We start from the raw sequence: 23901 nt of genomic DNA on the forward strand, positions 1-23901 counted from the left end.
CACCACCTCACACTTATCTATATTGAAATTCATTTGCCAATTACATGTCCATTCTGCAAGTTTATTAATGTCTTCCTGTATTTTGTCGCAGACCCCCTTGATATTAACTATACCGCCCAATTTGGTGTTGTCCGCAAATTTTGAAATTATACTTCCGATTTCCGAATCCAAATCATTTATGTATATGGTGAGCAGATATGTACTTGTGTTTGCCTTTTTCTTTAGTTTCAATTTTGCCCTTATTTCTTTATTCATCCGTGGTGTGTCATTACTGGGTAGTTTGTTGTTGCTTTTTAGTGGGATATATTTCTCCTGGGTACTATTGATCACCGTTTTAAATGTTTCCCACTGCTGTTCTATTTCTTTGTTTGTCTTAAATTTTTCCAGTTTATTTTTCCTAGTTCCATTCTCATCCCCTCAAAAACAACTTTTTTTCCAATTTATTACTTTGGTCTTTTTCCTTCTTGATCTTTATTTTAAACCTTATTATGTTGTGATCGCTATTGTGTAGATGTTCCGCTAGGCTCACTCCTCCTTTCTGTTCTGGTTCATTTCTCATTCCTAGATCCAGCAGTGCTTCCTCTCTTGTTGGGCTTTTTACATACTGGGTAAGAAAGGAGTCCTGCACACATTGTAAAAACTCCATTCTCTGTACCCCTTTACCTCCCTCTTCTTGCCATTTTATTTGATGGTAGTTAAAATCTCCCATGATTATTATTCTTTGTCCTTCACTTATTTCACACATTTGCTTACATATTTCTTCCTCTACCTCCTTTCCACTATTAGGTGGTCTGTAGTATACCCCTATTAAATGTAAGATGTTCACAGTATCAAGTCTTGTTTTTAGTTTCTGTACTTAATGAAGATCAGTTGACACTTGGCTGGTAATTACATTCTGTGAGCTAGCGATTTAATGACATCAACATTGGAACCCTCCCCCACCCCTACCCCATTCAGTATTATCATAAGTGCTGTGTTCCATCTAAAACCACCCAGGCTGCTTGTTTTCCAATTTAACTGCTAATGTCCTCCAGACTTAAAAAAAATGTATTACTTAAGAGAAGCTTTGTCTTATCTACAAGCCAGCTGGAAGTCATGTAGAGTTTCATTTCAGGCTCAGTTTTTCCACCCTTGGGATTAGGTTCAGTGGTCAAGTTGACTGAAAAGAGGCAGGAAGTGAGAAACTGCTTCATGTTTTGTGATATGAAAACAGTTCTAGATATTTAGAATCATGCAGCTTGTTTTATTTTGGCATAGTTCCACATTTAGGTTGAAAGCACTGAGATTGAATTATCTGTTTTGCAGACAAGAGTTTTTAAAAAAAAACACTGGGTCTTTGTTTCTTCAGAGCATCTTTGAAAAGAGCTGCAGGCAATCAGTCTGCTTGTTTCATGACATATCCGGATCACATGCTGCATTTCTAGGCTCTGATTTCAACCTTCTTGACAAATACAACAGTAGTTTGGTCCATTTTCAGCTGAACCACACGGTGGAACATTTCACTTTCAAATAATCAGCTTTTGGCTGGAATAGGAAAACGTAGGCTGACACATTGCTAGGCAGTGCACACCTCCTACTGGCCACTCCATGAAGCTACTTTGTTCTTTCAGCTCTGATGTCTCCTTGTTTGTAACTTCCTGGATTGAGATTCACAGTAATTGTGCCAAAGGCCTTTTGTAGAAAATATAAGATGAACATGATGAATTTGGAAATATTAACCATCAAATGACTTCAGTAAGTATAAGTCAGGAACACTATTAAACTGGACATATCCATGTGTACTTTCCATTAACTATTGTCATAAACAACATTTTATACCAGCAAAAATGTTGTTGAAGTAGATAAGTTATTTTTAAAAGTGCAAGTTTGCAAAATGTTCCAGTCTTTTTGGACTGCACATGGATCCACCATTGTAACATCGAAGCACAGTGCTCCAGTGCCCTTGTGATTGTTTGACAGAACTTCCAGCAATGTCTCACAGGAAACAGAAAATATTGGTCACAAACATGACAGAATGTACACGTGACATATACAAGACAAAGTCCTGAAATAAAAATTATTATGATGCATGTCATGGATCAGGGGCTTATGGAGAATAGACAACCATATGAATGGTGCTGTTGCAGAACTCACGAGTGCCACAGACCCGTGAAACTTAAGTTGGCCAAGAGACAAGTGCTTTATTTTTCACATGCAACTTGTCTCCATGCGCTGTGAGACAGGATTAGTTAACCTCACCGCCTCCACAAATTAAACTAAATACTCTTTAGTGAGTGTTTATGCAATATACTGCATAGATCAATTGACTCATGTTTTACCTACCTCTGACTCACAAAAACCTAATAACTTATTCTATGCTGTCCTCCTATGTTTACTGTGTCACCACTAACCTTGTTGCATTAAAACAAGAGTCAATCTGGCCATAGTTAACCAGATCATAATGTAAATGCTGAACCAATTAGTACCAAAGTTGACTTATGATGTGTCCTGGGCTGCAGTTACACTGCAGCTACCAATCTTGAGACTGGTTCTAGATTAAAACCCACCAACACCCAAAAACACCACTTAGTTCCATTATTGGGGATTACATCCAATTAAGATTGCATGAGCTAAATATTACAATCTAGCTCTCAGGCAAAGTTTTGTGTGACTGGAGCACCTATTGCAATTTTGGGCATGGAGGGCAATGTGTCTGATTTGCAACCCGCACAATTAGGGGTGGAAAATTGTGCTGGCTGCGAATCAAGCACACTGCCCTCCATGCCCAAATTTCCAATAGGTGCTCCTGTCTCTTGAAACTGTGAGCCAAGAGCACTAAATCGTAAAATGTACTCCCAAATTTTAGTGTTTGAATTCCTCCAGCGCTACAACTCCAATTCAAACAAGGTTTTATTACAACCAATAGACTTTTTCTAGTCAACTAAGGCTATTTTTGGTGACCAGGTAGTAGGTTTACTGCAGTATACAATTATTTAATTGTGTGCTTTCTTGGCTCGAGCTACACATTTCAAAACACTATGACGTGTTTTGCAGCATTCAGGATTTCTAATAGCTACAGAAACCTTGCCGACTTTGCAAAATGATTTGCCCAACCCTTTCAATGCCCCTCTGGTGCAGGCAGTCCTGAGCTACTCCCAAAAAAAAGATTTAAATTTGATGCATTACATCACAAACAAGCATTTGAGTTTCACTGAATTGTGGTCTCCTTTGTGCCTGCTCTATATTTGTCATTTCTGCCAGCATGCGAGAAGTCATGTTCATTTGCAAATGGTAAAGGACTCATTTCTGCCTGATATGGGCCTAGACCGCTGCTCTGACCCTGCACTTTAATCTGAGGTCAGCTTAGTTAAATCAATTTTGTCACTCCCGGTAGTTAGTGCATGATGTGGTGTGGTCTGGTAGGGGGTTGCCTGGTGCCAGCAGCTCTTGTCTGCCCTTAAAAGGCTACACATTTTGAAAATGACAGAACAGCAGCTTTCTAAGAAACATTTTTGGAAGTGCCTCTGGAGGAGGTGCTACAAAGAGTGTAAGGGGCACCCTATAGCCAGGAGTATTGTCAGAGCAGCCTAAATGGAGGTGATGGAGAGAATTAATGCTGTCTCACCTATGGCCTAAACCTGAGAGCAAATAGCGAAAAATTTGCAATGCGTATTAATGTTCCTTCTTACCCCACAAAAATCATTTTAAAAACTTTTACTTGAGCGGCCTGTAGCAATCCATTTAAAGACTTGCTGGTTAAGCTGCACTACGCCAAGTACCAATGGTACTAAAAACTCTGCCCCATGGTACTAAAAATTACAGCATGGTTCTCTGTATGTCACATTAAATTTGTGTACATTTGTGTACATTAATGAGGCCGCCCATTTCCAGGACTGGATAGATTGGCAGCGGAACAGGATAGTAAGTAATGCACTGCCATTTTCCCTGAGCTACTGCCTCAGTCACACCCAAAAACAGGGACAACAGTCAGTCAATGTTTTTATTCAGAAAACTCTGGTAAAATCATGAAACAATTTTGGAAGTAACAAATGAAATGCTTTAAATGATAGATGCTTACAACTGCTTTCATAGAGTATAGTACTAAAAAGTGTTGACATGTATTTATTAGTTGTATCCTTTGTGTCTTCTCCTTTATTTGACTTTGCTAACTCATGTGTTCTATCCTGATGCTGCCTGTTGGTATGGAGAAGATGAACAGGGAATAGACTGTGTGCTGTAGGAGCAAGAAGGCGCAAAGTGATTTTACACTTCATTTTGCCTTTTTATCGCCGCGTGGTTTAATTTTATATTTAATTTAATGGGTTTTTTCCCTAAAGAAATTTCAGGCACAAAGCATGGCTTTATACAGAAAACAGATTTATTATGTACTAGGAAAATTGACATCAGAATTTAAACAACATCTTGGGCTTATGCACGATTTAGAATTGCTTTAACAACAATAAAACAACACCTTCTGAATTCCCAAAATGCATAACGTTTTTGGAAATCAAATATTATCTTAAACTATCCCCAGAACGAAAGTTATATACTCAAGCTTGTTGGGAAGATTCCAGATATTTTGATGGATACCAATGTAGTGTAGCATGACTTTCTCTTGAAGCCAGGTCATCTGCTTCACAGGCAATCTGTAAGCCAGCAATGAGGCCTGAAGCTGTGAGGTAGCGAGCAGTCATGAAGATTCCAGATAAGGTGACGCCACCAGGAAGTGAAAAAGCAAGTTGGAGCAGACACAGTGGAGCTGTGTCTCCCCCACTCTAACTTCTCCTTAGCTTTAAATGTCTTTTACTTTTACTTTGAACCACACCTCTATGGCGGTGGCTTGTCAACAATATGTTCCTACAAATATAACCCATGATTGATTGACACTTCACTTGTTTCCTCTCAGTGTCCAGACCTAATCAAGTAGGCAGGTGATCAAATGACCGCCAACTGTCCTGGAATCATTTATGTTCCTATGGTCAAGTTGCTATGGTGATCTATCCTCTTCTGTGTGGTCTTTTACAACGTGTTAATTAACAATCCTTTAATAGTCCTTCCACCTTTTTAAGAGTCCTTTTCCTCCAGACAAGCTGGAGCCGATTTAGTATCAAGCTTTCCTTTATCAGATGTAGTTTTACTACAGTGCTTCATACTAGAATGCAGTGTGCCAATGTTGATGTTTCCAGGTTTATCCTGTTTCACTTGAATTCTGGAATTCATCTTTGGAGGTAGTTAAATCAGGTTTAATTCTAAAATCAGAATCATTACTCATTCGTTGAGCTAAATATTATAATTTAGCACTCCAGGCGCACATCTTTGCACAATTGAAGTGCATATTGGGAATTCAGGCCTGGTGGTCTAATTCATGGCCTGCATGATTTCCTTCCAAAATGATGTAAGCTGACCTCCACACCCAAATTTCTGATTTGTGTTTCCATTGGGTGAGGATCTGTGCTGGGAACACTTAATCATGAAATTTACCCCATCATTCTCCGAAAGTTCTTTTAAGTACAACCACTTAATGAAGCCTGTAATGACAACGGTACCCAGAAAGCATCTTATTATAGTCCTGTTCTTGGAAATGTTAAAGCATGGCCTCATTTGGCATGACTACAGACGGTTTGGGGATTTTCCTACACCTTATTGATGGGCAGAAATATAAATCTTGTCTATTTTATTGTTCAGTTCAGACTTGGGTCTCGTATTCTCAGATGAAGGAGAATGTCTTTTTAGATGATGACTTTATTATCAGCTTGAAGCTAGATTGCTTTTTTTTAAAATTTGGTGCAACCGTGGAACTATTGTTATCCAAGATTAAGTACATTACAGCTCTGAATAAAACTCAGCTGACTGCTTACCTTTTCCCACAATAACAATGACATCAACTGTCTGCACAATTTTAGAAGTGATATTTTTCATTCAGATATTTAGATTGTGCCTGAAAAATGCTAAAACCAAAAAAATTCCTATGCAAGAACCCAAATCAATTATCTGTCAAGGGTTTTTCAAATTGTGCTACTATTCCATATTTTTATTTCTGAAAGAAAAATAGGTTAACAACACTGCAAAGTAATTAAACCTTCAGATTTTAGTGTTGACCCGAATTAAATCTAATAATAACCTTCCCTTTTCAAAAGATGAAATCCAAAATTAGGGCTATACCTGAAAAAACAAGAAGTGACAAGGTTGGGACAGTACAACTCTGGTGAGGAGCATAGAGCCACTGGTTTGGTCCAGCAAGCAATTCCTCTTCTCTCCGTACCTAACGTGCATCTTCGTTTGCCTCCACTATGCACAGACGGTCAACAGAATGGGGCAGCAGGCCTGAGGCCTATGGTGCATGCTAATGGCATTCAGCCTAATACATCTTTGTAAACATGTGTCATTTAAAACATTTTATTCGCCCCGTCCGACTTATTTGTTGATTAAAAACCTGAATTTTCTGATTACAAATGTTCAGTGTTATTTTTGACCTGAAAAAGCTTGCAGCTGATTTCATGTAAATTTTTTAATCTGAATTTGGGAGAAAATAAAAAATCTGAATACCTGTTAAATCAATTCCATTCCAAAAGAGTTAAAGCTATCGTTTAATTAGTTTGTGACCAACCAAAAAAAAAGTTTCTTTATGATTTTTAATCTTCGTTTTATGCAAGTTATTGACCTCCATTTCTACATTTTCCTCCTACAGTTGGAATTCTGGAACATTCTGGATTCAAGGCTTCTTTGCGAGTGTCACTGGTGTCACTTTGTATCAGCTAATGAGACATTGGGCCCGATATTAGGAGGCCGGCGGGTTGGATAACGTGCCCAGTGAAATCGGGGTGCTCCGCACGCGATTGCAGTTTGATTGAAGGTACTTACCTTGGCTTCCGGGTTTTGCGCTGGAAAGCTGCACGGCGGGCGGACTGCGCATGAGCAGCATAGGCTGTCAGCTGGAGGAGCCCTATTTAAAGGGGCAGTCCTCCATTGACTGATGCTGCAGAAAATAGGCAAAATTACAGCATGGAGCAGCCCCGGGGGAAGGCTGCTCCCAGGTTTAATGATGCCTCACTCCAGCTCTTATTGGATGGGGTGAGGAGGAGGGGGCGGACAGAGATCTTCTACCCAGCGGGCGGGTGGAAGTGGCCTGCCTCTGCCACCAGGAAGGCCTGGCTCGAGGTGGCAGAGGAGGTCACCTGCACCACCGACATATCGTGCACCTGCATAAAGTGCAAAGGTGCTTCAATCACCTAAGTAGGTCAGCCAAAGTGAGTACACTTACTCATTCCCCTACACTCCATCTGCCACATCACCGACCCCACCTCACATCTCCTTCTGCATTGCCAACACTACTCTATCACATCACTCCTCACACCCACTCAAAGCTCATCCTCATCTTACCTGCACTTACTCACCTCACCAGTACTCATCCCGCCACTACCACTCAACCCAATCCTCATACAATCTCATGGCTCTATCTCATACTCACCCTCTCGTGCATCTCTTTCACAGTCAGCCTCACTCAACCTGCCACTACCTGTGCTGCAGCCACAGGGCATGCATCACATATGTGCAGTAGGAAGCGTAAGGCAAACGTGTCGTGAGCATGAAGGAGATGCACAAGGGTGTTTGAGGGTTTGTCATGGTTTTTACTTATATTTAATTTCTGATCAACTCACATTACATATTATATTGGCACCACTACTGCCACGTCTTTGCGAATCTTGTCTGGTTTGTGCAATAATGCCCTTTCCTGAGGATCACAATGAAGACCCACAACTGATGCCACCCACTGTGTCACTGCAGAGTGGCTGTAGATGTATTTGCAGGGCTCTTTTGTGCAGACGACTGAGAGACGTCGGCGATGTCCCTGGTTGCACCTGGAAGGATGCGAAGGAGAAGTTGTTGAGGGCAGTGGTGACTTTGAGAGCGACAGGTAAGAAGATGGTGCTCGGGCCAGCCGGGAGCAGCTCGGCATGAAAGAGGCCGCAGATGTCCACGACTACATGTCGAGTGACTCTGAGCCTCCGTGTGCACTGCTGCTCAGAGAGGTCCAGGAAGCTGAGCCTCGGTCTGTAGACCCTGTGGCAAGGGTAGTGCCTTCTGCGACGCATCTCTCTCTGTGGTTGCCCTCCCTCCTGCTGTGCAGGTGGATGTGTCACAGTACTGTGTTGTGGAGCTCCACGTGTCAGAGGTGGACGGTGTGGCTGGCGAGGCTGGTGATGCTGTTCTTCCTCCGAGGAGGTCATGACTGCAGCTACGGCGGCCCCCATCCGGAAGATATACGTTTGAAGGGGACAGCAAGGTGTGTAAATGTGTCTGGACACCGGGGTAAGTGTGCAAGTTTGTGAATTTTATTGTTAGGAGGCGGGTGGTGGAGGCCAAACTTTGTCCCAAGTGACAGAGTGGCCTCCTGCAATGAGTGAGGGTCTCCCCGCCACAACGTGTCAAATGGACCTTTGCAGATGCCACAGGCTGATGGCTGCAACACAACTGGGAGTGTTTCCCCCAGTACAGGAAACAGTCCCTGTTGACTTGAAAATCCTACTCCTCTTAAAATATCAGGTCAATCAGGTCTAAATTGCCGGCGGGAGTCCCACATGCGGGGGCTGCGCGCGCATGTCAACGCGTCACTGGGGAACCCGGAAGTGGGCGGGTTGGAGCCGGGCTTCGGACCCGCTCCGGGAATCCCTGATTTTCGCAGCCCCCCCCCCCCCCGCCATGAACGCACCCGCTCGGGGGGGTGCGAAAATCGAGCCCATTATGTTTGTAGGGTTCGATAGGTTTAACAACTTTTTCACTCCTTGGGGTAGATCTTGACTTCATGCAATGGAAATAAAAATCAGGAGATGTAAAATGGGCTGCCGATTAGTTATCACCCATTTTACACTGTCGCACAAAGTCAAAATCTACCCTTCTCTCTGAAACAAAGAGCTTTTCCAGTAAACCAGTTATGAATTTACTAAATTCCTCCATTGAGGGAACAATAGGTACGTTTTCTGATTTATTTTGCTGGATATGCAGGTGTGCATCAGGAAAGGCTTGTAGAAACAGCCATAGGCCTGTTTCTCAGTTTATTCTAAGGGGAGTCAGATTTTCTGGTCAATATGATTTGGAGTTCTGTAGTATAAAAGGCATGAAGTACATCATCTGGTTTGTGAACCCAAATTAAATCACTGTAACTATTGACACCACTGTGTCAGCCATTGAGTTGGCGGCAAGGCGGAACACTATATGCAGTGTTGATAAATTTTCTTCCAGGGCTCAAACTAAAATTTCGGTACAAAAGAACAAACTAAAATTAGGACTAGAGTTTATTTTGAGTACTATAAATATAACTTTAAAAATTCACGGTTGAGAGTCCGGACTAAAATTAACATTTATTTCTGGGCCCAAACAACATCACTTATGCAAATAAATGAAATGGGTGATTTACAGTCTGGCCTTTTAGAGATTGGTATCTTAAAGGTGTGTTGGAGTTTTTTTGTGCTGCAGTTTACCTTGTTGGATTCATGCTTTTTGAATTATTTTTACTGCATTTTTTGCTGTATTTGTTTTTACTTTTGGTTTACCTTATTTTTAATTAAGTTTTTAAATCTGATTTTCGACCTGCAATTTTAATTGCGGCAACCAGAAATTTGAAGACAGGAATTGTCCTGGATGTTTCTCTTTCACTCAGAGATTTGCAGGTGCAAGAAGTCTTTCTGAGGAGGAATCAGTGACAGGTCTGAGAATACCAGATGCAGTCTGCCTTTACCCTCCCTTACTCACGGAGCCATATCTAAAGACCATGGTGTAGCAACCTGAATATCTCAGAGAAGATTTGCCTTTGCTGCCTACGTTTCACCAGGGAAGCAGTCACAGAGTTATATTGTCTCCTGCCAGACTTTAGGACATCCACTAGTAACTGTGATGGTAGTAACAGGGTAGAATTCCTATGCCACTGAATCATTCCAAGCTACCTCAGGTGATATGGCAGCAGGTGATAAATGCATTGTTTGCCAGGGTAACTTCTTTCATCAGACCTCTACTACCTAGAAGGACAAGAGCAGCAGGTACATGGGAACAACACCACCTGCATGTTCCCCTCCAAGTCACACACCATCCCGACTTGGAAATATATCGCCGTTCCTTCATCGTCGCTGGGTCAAAATCCTGGAACTCCCTTCTTAACAGCACTGTGGGAGAACCTTCACCACTCGGACTGCAGCGGTTCAAGAAGGCAGCTCACCACCACCTTCTCAAGGGCAATTAGGGATGGGCAATAAATGCCGGCCTTGCCAGCGACGCCCACATCCCATTAACGAATAAACAAAAAAGTTTCCACATGGAAAGCCACAACCAGCATGAGAGAGCAGGCTCCCCTAAAATGCAGGGCATTATAAATGACCTCTACGCCAGGACAAGAAAGTCTGCCCTAATGTTTTAACAGTGCAATTTTTCTTACTTTTAAATGAATAGTGTTGTTATCAGGAGAAAAGTTTATTTTAACAGGTTTCCAGAGGCAGCCCATTAAATACCAACAGCCCATTAAATACCAGCAGGTGAAACAGGTATGTAAATAATGGAATATCCAAATGACCCAATAATTTACAATATTTAGTGCTCAGTTCTTTTTGCACTAAGATTTAACGCCAACATCTATTTTCATCTATGTAGTGCTTTAAAGTACAGCAATAGAATGCTGAGCAGCAATAGGAGAGTTAGGAGAAATGACTGAAAGCATGGTTGAAGAGATAGGTTTTAAGGAGGCTTTCAAAGGCAGGGAGAGAAGTAGCAAAGTTAGGGAGTTTTGGGAGGGAGTTCCACAGAGCATGGCCGAGATGGCTGAAACCTCCATCACCAAAGATGAAGCAAAGAAAGGGAAAATGCACAGCAAAGCAAAGTCAAAGAACTGAATGGCACAGGCTGGAGTGTAGGGCTGGAGGAGATTGCAGAGGTGGAGCAGGTGAGACCATTAAAGGAAGGATTTAAAATTCAATACTTTGGGGGACAAAAAGCCAATGTAGGCTGGTAAAGGCAGCAATGATGGTGTGTGGTACAGGATGAAAGCGTTGGAGTTTGGTACAAGTAGACATGAGTTTGAGAGGCCTTTGAGAAGGGCATTGGAGAAGTCAAGTCTGGTGGTAACAAAGTGTTGATAAGAATTTCAGTGGCTGTGGGAAAGAGGTAACAATGGAAGTGAGTGATGTTGCAAAGGTGGAAGTAAGCGGTCTGCATTGTGAATAGGTTATGTCGTTTGAAGTTCAGCAGAGGCTTGAACAGGACACTGAGGTTGTGCAATATCTGGTTCAGCCTGAGCGAGCAGTCAGGGAGGGAGATAGAGTCAGGGTCAAGGGTATAGGAGCCAACAACACAATGAATATGCGGATGGTCATAGTCATTCATTTTGAAATCATTTATCCATAGTGTAAGGGTAGACAGTCTTCAGTCCTCTCCGTGATTCCAGTTGTTTGTGAGATGATCCTCCCCTATTGGTCATTACTGATGAAATAAAGTGTGGTATATTTTTCTTTGTGTCCCTGTCCCTTTGCTGGATGTTTAAGAAAAGCCTTTGTTGGTTGCGTGATTTTTTTGGACAAATTGTATTACAGTAGATCTTCTAAGCCATCTTGAGGAAGTGATACCAATAATGTTATCTGATAATTTCAGAAATTAGCACATCAAGGTCTTCATTATAAAATTGGGGTTTTCTTTATCTGAACTCTGCAAGAACTGAAAAACTAGCAACAGTTGAAGGTTATATAGGTTTAGAAAAGAACCTGATGCTTCCTAAGCTGTTCAGACTGTTACATATGTGTCTTTTCTACCCTTCTGACTCTAGGTTATTTCAGATTTTGTATTTTAGGTTACTCTCATGAACAAGTCCCAACTCCTCATATCTTCGAGAGTGTCTATTCTAGCCTCGAGGGCTCAGTAAGGTTTCAGTAACATGCCTGGGATAACAAACAGCAAAACCTGTCTGATAATTATTTTTAAGCTACTGGAATTTATCTTCTGCCTCCGCATGATCTCTCCAGTCTTTGAAAATGTTAGAGCATCACATCTGACCACGTTTTAACTTTTAAAAATTAAACAAATTTATTAAGCAAAAAATGAACAAGGGAATATTCTATCAGTGATAAAACACAATGATGTATTTACAAAAAAGTCTGTTATCTAAATCCTTGAGTTAAATAAGTCTCAATGCAATGATAAGCTATTCTTGTATAGGTAACTTTTATATACACATACTCCTTTTCTTTTCTGACTATGGCAGTTAGTTAGCCCATCTTAGATTTTTCTGTGACGATTCACATCAATTTGACCATCTTCTGCAATTTCAGGGACCATGAAAATCTGTGCCAAGTAAGGCACATAGTTGGAGATGAATAATGTAGGATATAAGGTGAATTAGATATTCGGAAGGGTAGCCTGGAACTGTGGAGGCTTCTTCAGGAGTTTAAATAGGTTGGGTGGAGTCCGTGATGGTGCATGATTTAAGAAGGTTTGTGAAAGGAACAGTCTCGATAGACTAAATGGCGTTTTCTTATTCCATGCTTTCTTAGGTTGCTATGGACAATTTCTAACAGATACATTTTGCAAGTTGCAGAAAAGCAAGTAGTTCAAATGGCTTGAAATGCCAGCAATCCCACCATCTGGATGCTATTTTCAGACCCATTATTATTCCATCTCATGCAATTGCAGATTGGCAAAATCTTCAACAAAAAGTTTGTGAATAGCAGTTTGGTGGTATTTGATACATTTTCAGCTTTTGAAGAAAATTTGCTAAAATATGGATTTTTGAGTTGTCTTCCTTTGACGCTATTTTATAAAGCCTAATTCTGTGAGAGAAAAACATTGGACATTTAGGGGTTAAACACCATGGCTGTGGTATCACAGTCAGATTTCAATATTTAACGTATGTTTGATGATTTAACACATTTCAGACATTTTTCTCTGTGGTTTTATTTAGCATTAACTTTGTTTTATTGCTCCAAGGTGATGTGGGAATATCTATAAAAAGGTGAGTGAATGTTTGTCAGTGTTACTGCCATTGTGGTTAGATTTATTTAATTCTGACTGAGGCCTAGATCCTATGTTTAGAGAATGCTTACATACTCCTTTTATTTTCAAGTCTTGGGTCAAGTCCATAAAGTAAATAAATTAAGGGCCAATTTGTTTACTTTATGGACTTGACCCAAGAGTTGAAAATAGCTCCCTAGCATAAGTAGGATTGTGCACAGTTTGCACGTGCCCAACTCAAAGTCTACTAAACCCTGCTGTATTTCCAGATTCAGCTAACCTGCACAAAGTTGGCGAGCACCAGGTGTGATTACTGCCTCCTATTTGGTGCTTGCCCATTAGGGGGCAGGAATTGATGGAGGTGAAATTGGTCAATGCCAATGAATGAGTCCCCTAATGTCAGCACTCCTGGAGCAAGCAGTTGGCCTAACGTTTGGACCCCCAATCAGTGGGATGACATCAAGGAACGATATCCCTGATTGGATTACAAAGAAAGACAATTTGGCAAGTGCAGGCCACATCATATGCCAGGTTGTCAGTAATGCAGAACTGTTTTGCTGAATTGCCTCTTCAAGGTTTCATAGTTTTAGTCTTACAGGAAGTTCCTAATTTTCTTTGATTTTTCAGGCTGGCTAGACTGCAGCACCACAAAGTCACTGGGGCCCTTGAAGGAGTAAGGTCTGTATTTCACAGTAAGTGTGCAACGATTGGGTAGAAGCCAGCAGAAGCGTGAAGAGAGAGACTGGGGTAGATGGGAGACTTCAATTTTGGGAAACCTGACTCCTTAGGAGTAGCCCTTAGGTAAGTCCTGGGAGGGAATTGGAGCGGGTGATCGGGGTGGGGGGTTGCGACTCCTGTGGAGTTGAGCACTCCTGTTCCTCCTGGCTCTAAAGGAAGGTTTTTTTAAAATTGCGAGAACTTACCTTTTATATGGCAGCCATGGGGGCTGCTGAAGAATTCTGAGCGACTGCTCATCGGTCACCCATTTGTCAGAGGGATGCTTTAGCAGACATTAGGCCCCTAATTTACATATTCAAAAATGTTAGGTGTTTGTCTGGAATGCCTAAAAAAATGACCCCATGAATTTGGCAGCAGGGCATTCGCCTGTGCAAATTGGGCGCAGGCTGTCCCACTGCTAAATTGGTGTGCTTTGCACCTGTTTTACCCCAAAAATTGGGTGCAACGCATACCAATTTCTATCCCTGTGAATCCAGAGTGCAAATGTGAAATTGTGGAACAAAGGAGGGCAAAATGGAACAAATTTTCTGAAGGCACTTGCCCCAGACCCCCATAGATATACAATCAGAAAATGCTGGAAAAGCTCAGCAAGTGAGGCAGCATCTGTGGAGAAAGAAAGAGAGTTAACGTTTCAGGTCGAAGACCTTTCGTCAGAACGTTTACCATAGATATAGAGTGTTCCCATTTACAACAACAACAACTTGCATTTATACAGCGCCTTTAATGTAGTAAAATGTCCCAAGGCGCTTCGCAGGAGCGTTATCAAACAAAATTTCACATCGAGCCACATAAGGAGATATTAGGACTGATGACCAAAAGCTTGGTCAAAAAGGTAGATTTTAACGAGCGTCTTAAAGGAGGAGAGGTAGAGAGGTGGAGCGGTTTCGGGAGGGAACAGAAAGCAAAAGTCACATAGCAAACAAGTAAGAACATGAAACTTTAGAGTTATCAGAGTTTACCACCCATTTTCAAAATTAAAAGAAACATAGACCAATAAAGTTTATAAAGCATTTTCTTTATTGTGACTTAAAGAAACAAGATGGGATTTAAATATGAAAAGCCTCCTTTGTCTTTGTCACTCTTTATAAATTTTCTCTGTTTTATTGCCTTGGATCTTTAGCAGTTCTTGTCTAAATCATTGTTAAACTCTCTGTGTTGATCCCTAAGTCTGTTATGCTTTACTCTAAATGTCAGTTGACGTTATTTAGAAGACTGAGGTCAGAGTACAGCAGTATCTAGGATACACGTTCCAAAACAGTGGTCCACACAAACCATCAAACGGATGATAATGCATGTAAAAGGGCACAACCAAGGTTTGTAAGCCTTCATCAGTCACAGTAAGTTTACAGTAGAATACGTGAAGTACACATTCAGGAATGGTGGATAAAGACCATGTTTGGACTTTATTTTTCAGCACTGTCTAGCAAACGTTCACTTTCGGCACTTTAAGGATTCATGGTTAAGAACTTCACGCCAGCATCATTTGTTTAAAATAATTAAAACAAATATAGTAAACAAATACAGTCAACAGAAAAACTAGTTAGACTTAGTTTCAAATTCAACTACTCATACAATGTCAGTCCTTTCTCTTCCTGCCAACACTATGATACGTTACAGTAACAACATTCTGCTGTTAAAGAATTCAAAAGTGATTTGAATACACAATCAAGATGTGCCAGAAATGATGGCTAGAGGAACTTCAATTTGTCTACAGGCTTTGGTAGTAATTCCCCAGTGATCGATGGGGACAAACAAAAATAAAAATATTAAATGGCAGTTTTTTATTTAGCGCCTGCAGATGCGGCATATAATTCCAGCCATCTTAGAGTGTTACCATTAGCAGCATGCAAAGCGAGTAAGCCACCAGTTAGTTAGTGGGCACCATTCAACGATGAGTGACATGGTTTGTATTTGTCTGCAAAGACATTTGTCATCGTCACAAAAGCCCCATAGGTGAAGATTTGAGGCGTATTGTCCCTGTCCAGTTCGAAAGTGGTTGACGAGCGCCCAACTACGACGTGGCCTAGTTGAATTAAGTGGCAGATTTTTTTGAATCAAAATGACCTATATTGGCTAAATTTAGATTTATTCACATGAATTAGAATTTTGACTTAAATTGGATTATTTAGATCACAACAGGAAAATTATGCATTACAAAGCACACTTTGTCAGCTTTTGTCTGTTCTACTTTTGCAACAGCCATTGTTTGTCTCTGCGCTATTGTTCCTTTAGAAACATAGAAACATGGAAAATAGGAGCAGGAGTAGGCCATTCAGCCATTCGAGCCTGCTGCGCCATTCAATATGATCATGGCTAATCCTCCATCTCAATACCATATTCCCGCTCTCTCCCCATACCCCTTGATGCCTTTTGTGTCTAGAAATCTATCTAGCTCCTTCTTAACTATAGTCGGTGACTTGGCCTCCACAGCCTTCTGTGGTAGAGAATTCCACAGGTTCACCACCCTCTGAGTGAAGAAATTTCTCCTCATCTCAGTCCTAAATGTCCTATCCCGTATCCTGAGACTGTGAGGCCTCGTTCTATACCCTCCAGCCAGGGGAAACATCCTTTCTGCATCCGGTCTGTCTAGCCCTGTCAGAATTTTATATGTTTCATTGAGATCCCCTCTCATTCTTCTAAACTCTAGTGAATACAGGCCTGGTCAACCCAATCTCTCCTCATATGACAGTCCTGCCGTTCCAGGAATCAGTCTGGTAAACCTTCGCTGCACTCCCTCTATGGCAAGTATATCCTTTCTTAGGTAAGGAGACCAAAACTGCACACAATACTCCAGTTGTTTGTTTCTGCGCTACTGTTCCTTTGATTTAGGATGCTGGTATCTGGAAAAAGTAACTTTTTTTTATTCATTCATGGGATATGGGCATTGTTGGCAAGGCCAGCATTTATTGCCCATCCGTAATTGCCCACGAGAAGATGGTGATGAGCCGCCTTCTTGAACCACTGCAGTCCGTGTGGTGAAGGCACTCCCATAGTAGGGAATTCCAGGATTTTGACCCAGCAACGATGAAGGAACGGCGATATATTTCTAAGTCAGGATGGTGTGTGACTTGGAGGGGAACGTGCAGGTAGTGGTGTTCCCATGCACCTGCTGCCATTGTCCTTCTAGGTGGTAGAGGTCGCAGGTTTGGGAGGTGCTGTCGAAGAAGCCTTGGTAAGTTGCTGCAGTGCATCCTGTACACACTGCAGCCACGGTGAGACATTGGTGGAGTGAGTGAATATTTAAGGTGGTGGATGGGGTGCCAATCAAGGGGGCTGCTTTGTCCTGGATGGTGTCGAGCTTCTTGAGAGCTACACTTATCCAGGCAAGTGGAAAGTATTCCATCACACTCCTGACTTGTGCCTTGTAGATGGTGGAAAGGCTTTGGGGAACATAGGAACATAGGAATATAGGAACAGGAGTAGGCCATTCAGCCTCTCGTGCCTGCTCCGCCATTTGATAAGATCATGGCTGATCTGTGATCTAGCTCCATATACCTGCCTTTGGCCCATATCCCTTAATACCTTTAGTTGCCAAAAAGCTATCTATCTCACATTTAAATTTAGCAATTGAGCTAGTATCAATTGCTGTTTGCAGAAGAGTTCCAAACTTCTACCACCCTTTGTGTGTAGAAATGTTTTCTAATCTCGCTCCTGAAAGGTCTGGCTCTAATTTTTAGACTGTGCCCCCTACTCCTAGAATCCCCAACCAGCGGAAATAGTTTCTCTCCATCCACCCTATCCGTTCCCCTTAATATCTTATAAACTTCGATCAGATCACCCCTTAACCTTCTAAACTCTAGAGAATACAACCCCAATTTGTGTAATCTCTCCTCGTAACTTAACCCTTGAAGTCCGGGTATCATTCTAGTAAACCTACGCTTCACTCCCTCCAAGGCCAATATGTCCTTCCGAAGGTGCGGTGCCCAGAACTGCTCACAGTACTCCAGGTGCGGTCTAACCAGGGTTTTGTATAGCTGCAGCATAACTTCTGCCCCCTTGTACTCTAGTCCTCTAGATATAAAGGCCAGCATTCCATTAGCCTTCTTGATTATTTTCTGCACCTGTTCATGACACTTCAATGAGTCAGGAGGTGAGTCACTCACCGCAAAATATCCAGCCTCTGACCTGCTCTTGTAACCACAGTATTTAAGTGGCTGGTCCAGTTAAGTTTCTGGTCAATGATGACCCCCAGGATGTTGATGGTGGGGGATTCGGCAAAGGTAATGCCGTTGAATGTCAAGGGGAGGTGTTTAGACTCTTTTGTTGGAGATGGTCATTGCCTGGCAGTTGTCTGGTGTGAATATTACTTGCTACTTATCAGCCCAAGCCTGGATGTGGTCCAGGTCTTGTTGGATGCGAGCACAGACTGCTTCATTATCTGAGGAGTTGCGAATGGAACTGAACACTGTGCAATCATCAGCGAACATCCCCACTTCTGACCTTATGATGGAGGGAAGATCATTGATGAAGCAGCTGAAGATGGCTGCGCCTAGGATACTCCTGAGGAACTCCTACAGCGATGTCCTGGGGTTGAGATGATTGGCCTCCAAAACCGCTACCATCTTCCTTTGTGCTAGATATGACTCCAGCCACTGGAGAGTTTTCCCCCTGATTCCCATTGACTTCAATTTTACTAGGGCTCCTTGATGCCACACTCAGTCAAATGCAGTCTTGATGTCAAGGGCAGTCACCCTCACCTCACCTCTGGAATTCAGCTCTTTTGTCCATGTTTGGACCAAAGCTGTAATGAGGTCTGGAGCTGAATAGTCCTAGCGTAACCCAAACTGGTGAGTAAGTGCCGCTTGATAGCACTGTCAACGACACCATCCATCACTTTGCTGATGATTGAGAGTAGTCCGCAGGGTGGTGGAGGCAGATTCAATTGTGGCTTTCAAAAGGGAACTGGATAAGTACTTGAAATGAAAAAATTTGCAGGGCTACTATGATAGGGCGGGAGAGTGGGACTAGCTGCATTGCTCTTGCATAGAGCTGGCACGGACTCAATGAGCTGAATGGCCTCCTCCCGTGCTGTAACCTTTCTATGATTCTAGACCTATGGGGTAGTAATTGGCCGGATTGTATTTGTCCTGCTTTTTGTGGACAGGACTTATCTGGACAATTTTTCATTTTCTTGGGTAGATGCCAGTGTTGTAGCTGTACTGGAACAGCTTGGCTAGAGGTGCGGCTAGTTCTGGAGCACAAGTCTTCAGCACTACAGCCGGGATGTTGTCGGGGCCCATAGCCTTTACTGTATCCAGTGCACTCAGCCTTTTCTTGATATTATGTGGAATGAATCGAATTGGCTGAAGACTGGCTTCTGTGATGGTGGGGATCTCGGGAGGAGGCCGAGATGGATCATCCACTTGGCACCTCCGGCTGAAGATGGTTGCAAACGCTTCAGCCTTGTCTTTTGCACTCAGGTGCTGGGCTCAGTTATCATTGAGGATGGGGATGTTCACGGACCCTTCACCTCCCGTTAGTTGTTTAATTGTCCACCACCATTCATGACTGGATGTAGCAGGACTGCAGAGCTTTGATCTGATCCGCTGTTTTGCATGCATGTAGTCCTGTGTTGTAGCTTCACCAGGTTGGCACCTCATTGTGTAAATGATTTTTTAACATTTTTATTGAGAATTTTAACCTGATTCTAACCTGCAAGAGAATATATAAGCAGATGTACCAAAATGGCGGATAGTTAACAAGAGTATTATATATTGAATATGTTCACCTGAAACATCCGGATATTCCTTTCATAAGGTGGGGACAGAGTGAATACCCAGTAGATCCTGCCCAAAGCGCGGGTTGCAAGGGACAGGGCCTGGCCTAGCCAGTCATTTGTGTCACACAACAACTGTCAAGTCGTTGGGAAGAAGAAGAGGGGAAAAGGGAAGGGGAAAAGGAAGAGAGTTGGGTCCACAAATTTATTGGGTCATTGGTTAAGGAAGGTCATTGGAGTAACAGTCCTCAGGAGAGGGCAGAGGCAACAGGTCCCTCAAATCTTTGCATCAGCTGCCTCCTTACCACTCTTTCTAAGAAGGTTCAGTTAAGCTGACTGGTAGAATCAGGGTGGGGCTAGCATTGACAAGGTGCTCATTTAACTTGAGTGGCTGAAGAAAGATCAATGCAGTACAGATCCCACCGCTAATAGCGGATGTGTTCGCGCGAACACGATTTGCCTGCTATTCGCGGATTAGGCCTCAGCTGGAGTGCTGTGTCCAATTCTGGGCACCACACTTTAGGAAGGATGTCAAGGCCTTGGAGAGGGTATAGAGGTGATTTACTAGAATGGTACCAGGGATGAGGGACTTCAGTTTTGTGAAGAGACTAGAGAAGCTGGGGTTGTATCCTTAGAGCAGAGAAGGTTAAGAGAAGATTTGATAGAGGTGTTCAAAATTATGAGGGCTTTTTTTCAAAAAAAGAGTTCATAGAGAGAAACTGTTTCCATTAGCAGGAGGGTTGGTAACCAGAGGACACAGATTTAAGGTAATTGGCACAAGAAGCGGAGGGGAGATGAGAAGAAAAATTTTACGCAGTGAGTTGTTAAGGTCTGGAATGCACTGCCTGAAAGGGTGGTGGATGCAGATTCAATTGTGGCTTTCAAAAGGGAATTGGATAAATACTTGATAAGGAAAGATTTGCAGGGCTATGTAGAAAGAGCAGGGGAATGGGTCTATTTGGACAACTCTTTCAAAGAGCCAGCACAGGCATGATAGGCCGAATGGCCTCCTTCTGTGCTGTACGATTCTATGAATCTATGATTAATTACTCTTGGCAAGAGTTTACTCTGCATATTTTTAAAATTTTTTTATTCGTTCATGGGATGTGGGCGTCGCTGACGAGGCCGGCATTTATTGCCCATCCCTAATTGCCCTCGAGAAGGTGGTGGTGAGCCGCCTTCTTGAACCGCTGCAGTCCGTGTGGTGACGGTTCTCCCACAGTGCTTTTAGGAAGGGAGTTCCAGGATTTTGACCCAGCGACGATGAAGGAACGGCGATATATTTCCAAGTCGGGATGGTGTGTGACTTGGAGGGGAACGTGCAGGTGGTGTTGTTCCCATGCGCCTGCTGCTCTTGTCCTTCTAGGTGGTAGAGGTCGCGGGTTTGGGAGGTGCTGTCGAAGAAGCCTTGGCGAGTTGCTGCAGTGCATCCTGTGGATGGTGCACACTGCAGCCACAGTGCGCCGGTGGTGAAGGGAGTGAATGTTTAGGGTGGTGGATGGGGTGCCAATCAAGTGGGCTGCTTTATCTTGGATAGTGTCGAGCTTCTTGAGTGTTGTTGGAGCTGCACTCATCCAGCCAAGTGGAGAGTATTCCATCACACTCCTGACTTGTGCCTTGTAGATGGTGGAAAGGCTTTGGGGAGTCAGGAGGTGAGTCACTCGCTGCAGAATACCCAGCCTCTGACCTGCTCTCGTAGCCACAGTATTTATATGGCTGTTCCAGTTAAGTTTCTGGTCAATGGTGACCCCCAGGATGTTGATGGTGGGGGATTCGGCGATGGTAATGCCGTTGAATGTCAAGGGGAGGTGGTTAGACTCTCTCTTGTTGGAGATGGTCATTGCCTGGCACTTATCTGGCGCAAATGTTACTTGCCACTTATGAGCCCAAGCCTGGATGTTGTCCAGGTCTTGCTGCATGCGGGCTCGGACTGCTTCATTATCTGAGGGGTTGCGAATGGAACTGAACACTGTGCAGTCATCAGCGAACATCCCCATTTCTGACCTTATGATGGAGGGAAGGTCATTGATGAAGCAGCTGAAGATGGTTGGGCCTAGGACACTGCCCTGAGGAACTCCTGCAGCAATGCCCTGGGGCTGAGATGATTGGCCTCCAACAACCACTACCATATCTATTATTCCGAGTATAGGCACAGGAAGCGTTATGCTAAAGAAGTTCTGAAGTTCGGGGCTGAAGTACGCAGCGGTCCTAGTCAGTTTCACCACTTCAGCAGATAAATGTTTGTAAGCAGCAATCACAGGAATTCTAGAGGCCACGAGGGTGACTGAAGGCGGCGGGGCTGCCTGAAAGGACAAAATGACAGGTAATCGCACTTTAAAGAGGTGCAAACAGCTGCTTGAACTGCCCGAAATAGCCAGCACGCGTAATACGGTTTAAGTGGTGCCTTTGTAATTAATGCCTATGGTAGTGGCAAATAGTCAGCACCATTTGCTTGATATAGGCGGCTCTCCGGGATAAACGGGAACGGTATAAGTGGTGAGGACTGTATTTTCAGCTGAGCCACAAAAAAATAGTTGCTGGTTGCAGTGTCGTGAGTGTGCAGATAACCTTCCACTGTTCCTCTAAAATGATGGTACCCAAATCTGCAAATCCCAAATCCATTCCTCCTTAACATGGCAGTCGGGGGTTCACCAAATTCATAAGAATGTAAATTGAGTTTATTCAAATCAGATTTTCTCCCGGTAGTTGTTTTAATTAACTTTTTTTAGTTGGTGTACAATAATCCATTGCTCCTGTACTTAAACCTATATAAAAAATTATGTTCGCAGCATCCAACAGGTGAATGATGAATGCTTGCTAGAGTTGTCTCCAGCTGGTCTCTGTCCTTATTACATCTGATATATAAAAATAAAAACACAAGTTGTAGCCCTAAAGGTAATTGCCCTAAAAGTATCACCACTGCCAAAAATAACAGACAGCAATCAGTGGTAAGTGGGCAGTAATATTAACATATATCTCAAAACAACCTTCTCCTGCCAATATATTAGAAGAGAAGGAGGAAAACCATATGACCTCATCAAATTGAAATGATTTACCAGCGACACTGGCTTATTCTATAAACATGTTTTTTATCTAACCAGAAAGATCCCATGGAAACACAACACATGTAAATCTTGTATAAACAGACAATAAATGTCAATGACTTAAATAATTGTAATTTATATCGCAAAAAAACACTTTCTGTTGAAAGCAGGCAAATGTTTTCTTTATCCCTCAGGTTGTGAGGTAGTGACAGTAATTATGAGTAGGCATTGCTGGGAATGGTTAGAGGTGACAAATGCTTTTGGTATGTATTTTGGGTAATTAATCACAGAACTCACAGGAGATTGTTCTGGTGCATGTTTTATGGATGTTGGGGATGCATAATCTTTGTCGGTTTTGACAGCTACTTGGTGATAAAGTGTACCAATGAAAAGCTGACAAACTTGACTGTAAACAGCTGAGGGTGAGGACATCTGTTCTGTGTAATGTGTTGTGAGGAGCATTTCAAACTGCAGGCTTTAAACTGCTGAAGTGCTGTACCACTCATTGCTGGTATTTCTTGTTGTTTGTGGGGCTCTTTGGGCACTTTAAATACAATATGATGCAGTTACTGGAAGGCATAATGCTGATGTTAATGATAACATAGGCCAATTCCTCCAGCTTTCCCTCCTCAAAAGATGAATGGTTTTTGAATTTTGTTAAGTTTATAGTATTCCATTCTTGTAATTTTATCGAACTCTATAGAAAGAGCCCAGCTCTTCAAAATGTAACAGAATTGATACCATGTTGAATGTTCTATGATTATTTTATTCTGTTTACTGCAATGATATTTAGGAGCTAATAATGTGGTCTCAGCACAGAGGCACAAGGACTGCTACTCCTTGGGCATTGCATACACCCGTAGCACAAAGAGTTATCCGCGTGGTATAATACAATGTCAGCTCCTTAACATATTATCGCAATGCTCTTGGCATATAGCACATGTTATGTAATATTCAGTGCCAGCAGATCATAAAGGATTGCTGAGCGTCCTTAAAGGGGTAATGCTATCCACAGTGAAGAATGATTGTAGTGAAGCCAAGAGACTGAAGAGCACCATACAAGGTAGCAGCTTTGGTACATAAGAACATAAGAAATAGGAGCAGGAGTAGACCATTCAATCAGATCATGGCTAATCTTCAACCTCAACTCCACTTTCCCGCCCGATCCCCATATCCCTTGATTCCCGTGGAGTCCAAAAATCTATCTATCTCAGCCTTCAATATATTCAATCACTCAGCATCCATAGCCCTCTGGGATAGAGAATTCCAAAGAGTCACAACCCTCTGAGTGAAGAAATTCCTCCTCATCTCAGTCTTAAATGGCCGAACCTTTATCCTGCAACTATGCCCCCTAGTTCTAGACTCTCCAGCCAGGGGAAACAATCTCTCAGCATCTACCCTATCAAGCCCCCTCATAATCTTATATGTTTCATTGAGATC

General features: G+C 42.6%; 1 long non-coding RNA gene across 1 annotated transcript in view; it reads right to left on the minus strand.

Moving 5' to 3' along the window:
* Positions 1-1245: 1245 nt before the first annotated feature.
* The window catches only part of LOC137306189 (uncharacterized), a 48511-nt gene continuing 25855 nt past the window's right edge, over positions 1246-23901 (minus strand). The window contains exon 3 of the long non-coding RNA XR_010958835.1: positions 1246-1671. This is a non-coding gene — a long non-coding RNA (uncharacterized lncRNA). The remainder of the gene's footprint in view (positions 1672-23901) is intronic.

The sequence above is a fragment of the Heptranchias perlo genome, chromosome 3 (assembly GCF_035084215.1).
Source record: "Heptranchias perlo isolate sHepPer1 chromosome 3, sHepPer1.hap1, whole genome shotgun sequence".
Taxonomy (NCBI): Eukaryota; Metazoa; Chordata; class Chondrichthyes; order Hexanchiformes; family Hexanchidae; genus Heptranchias; species Heptranchias perlo.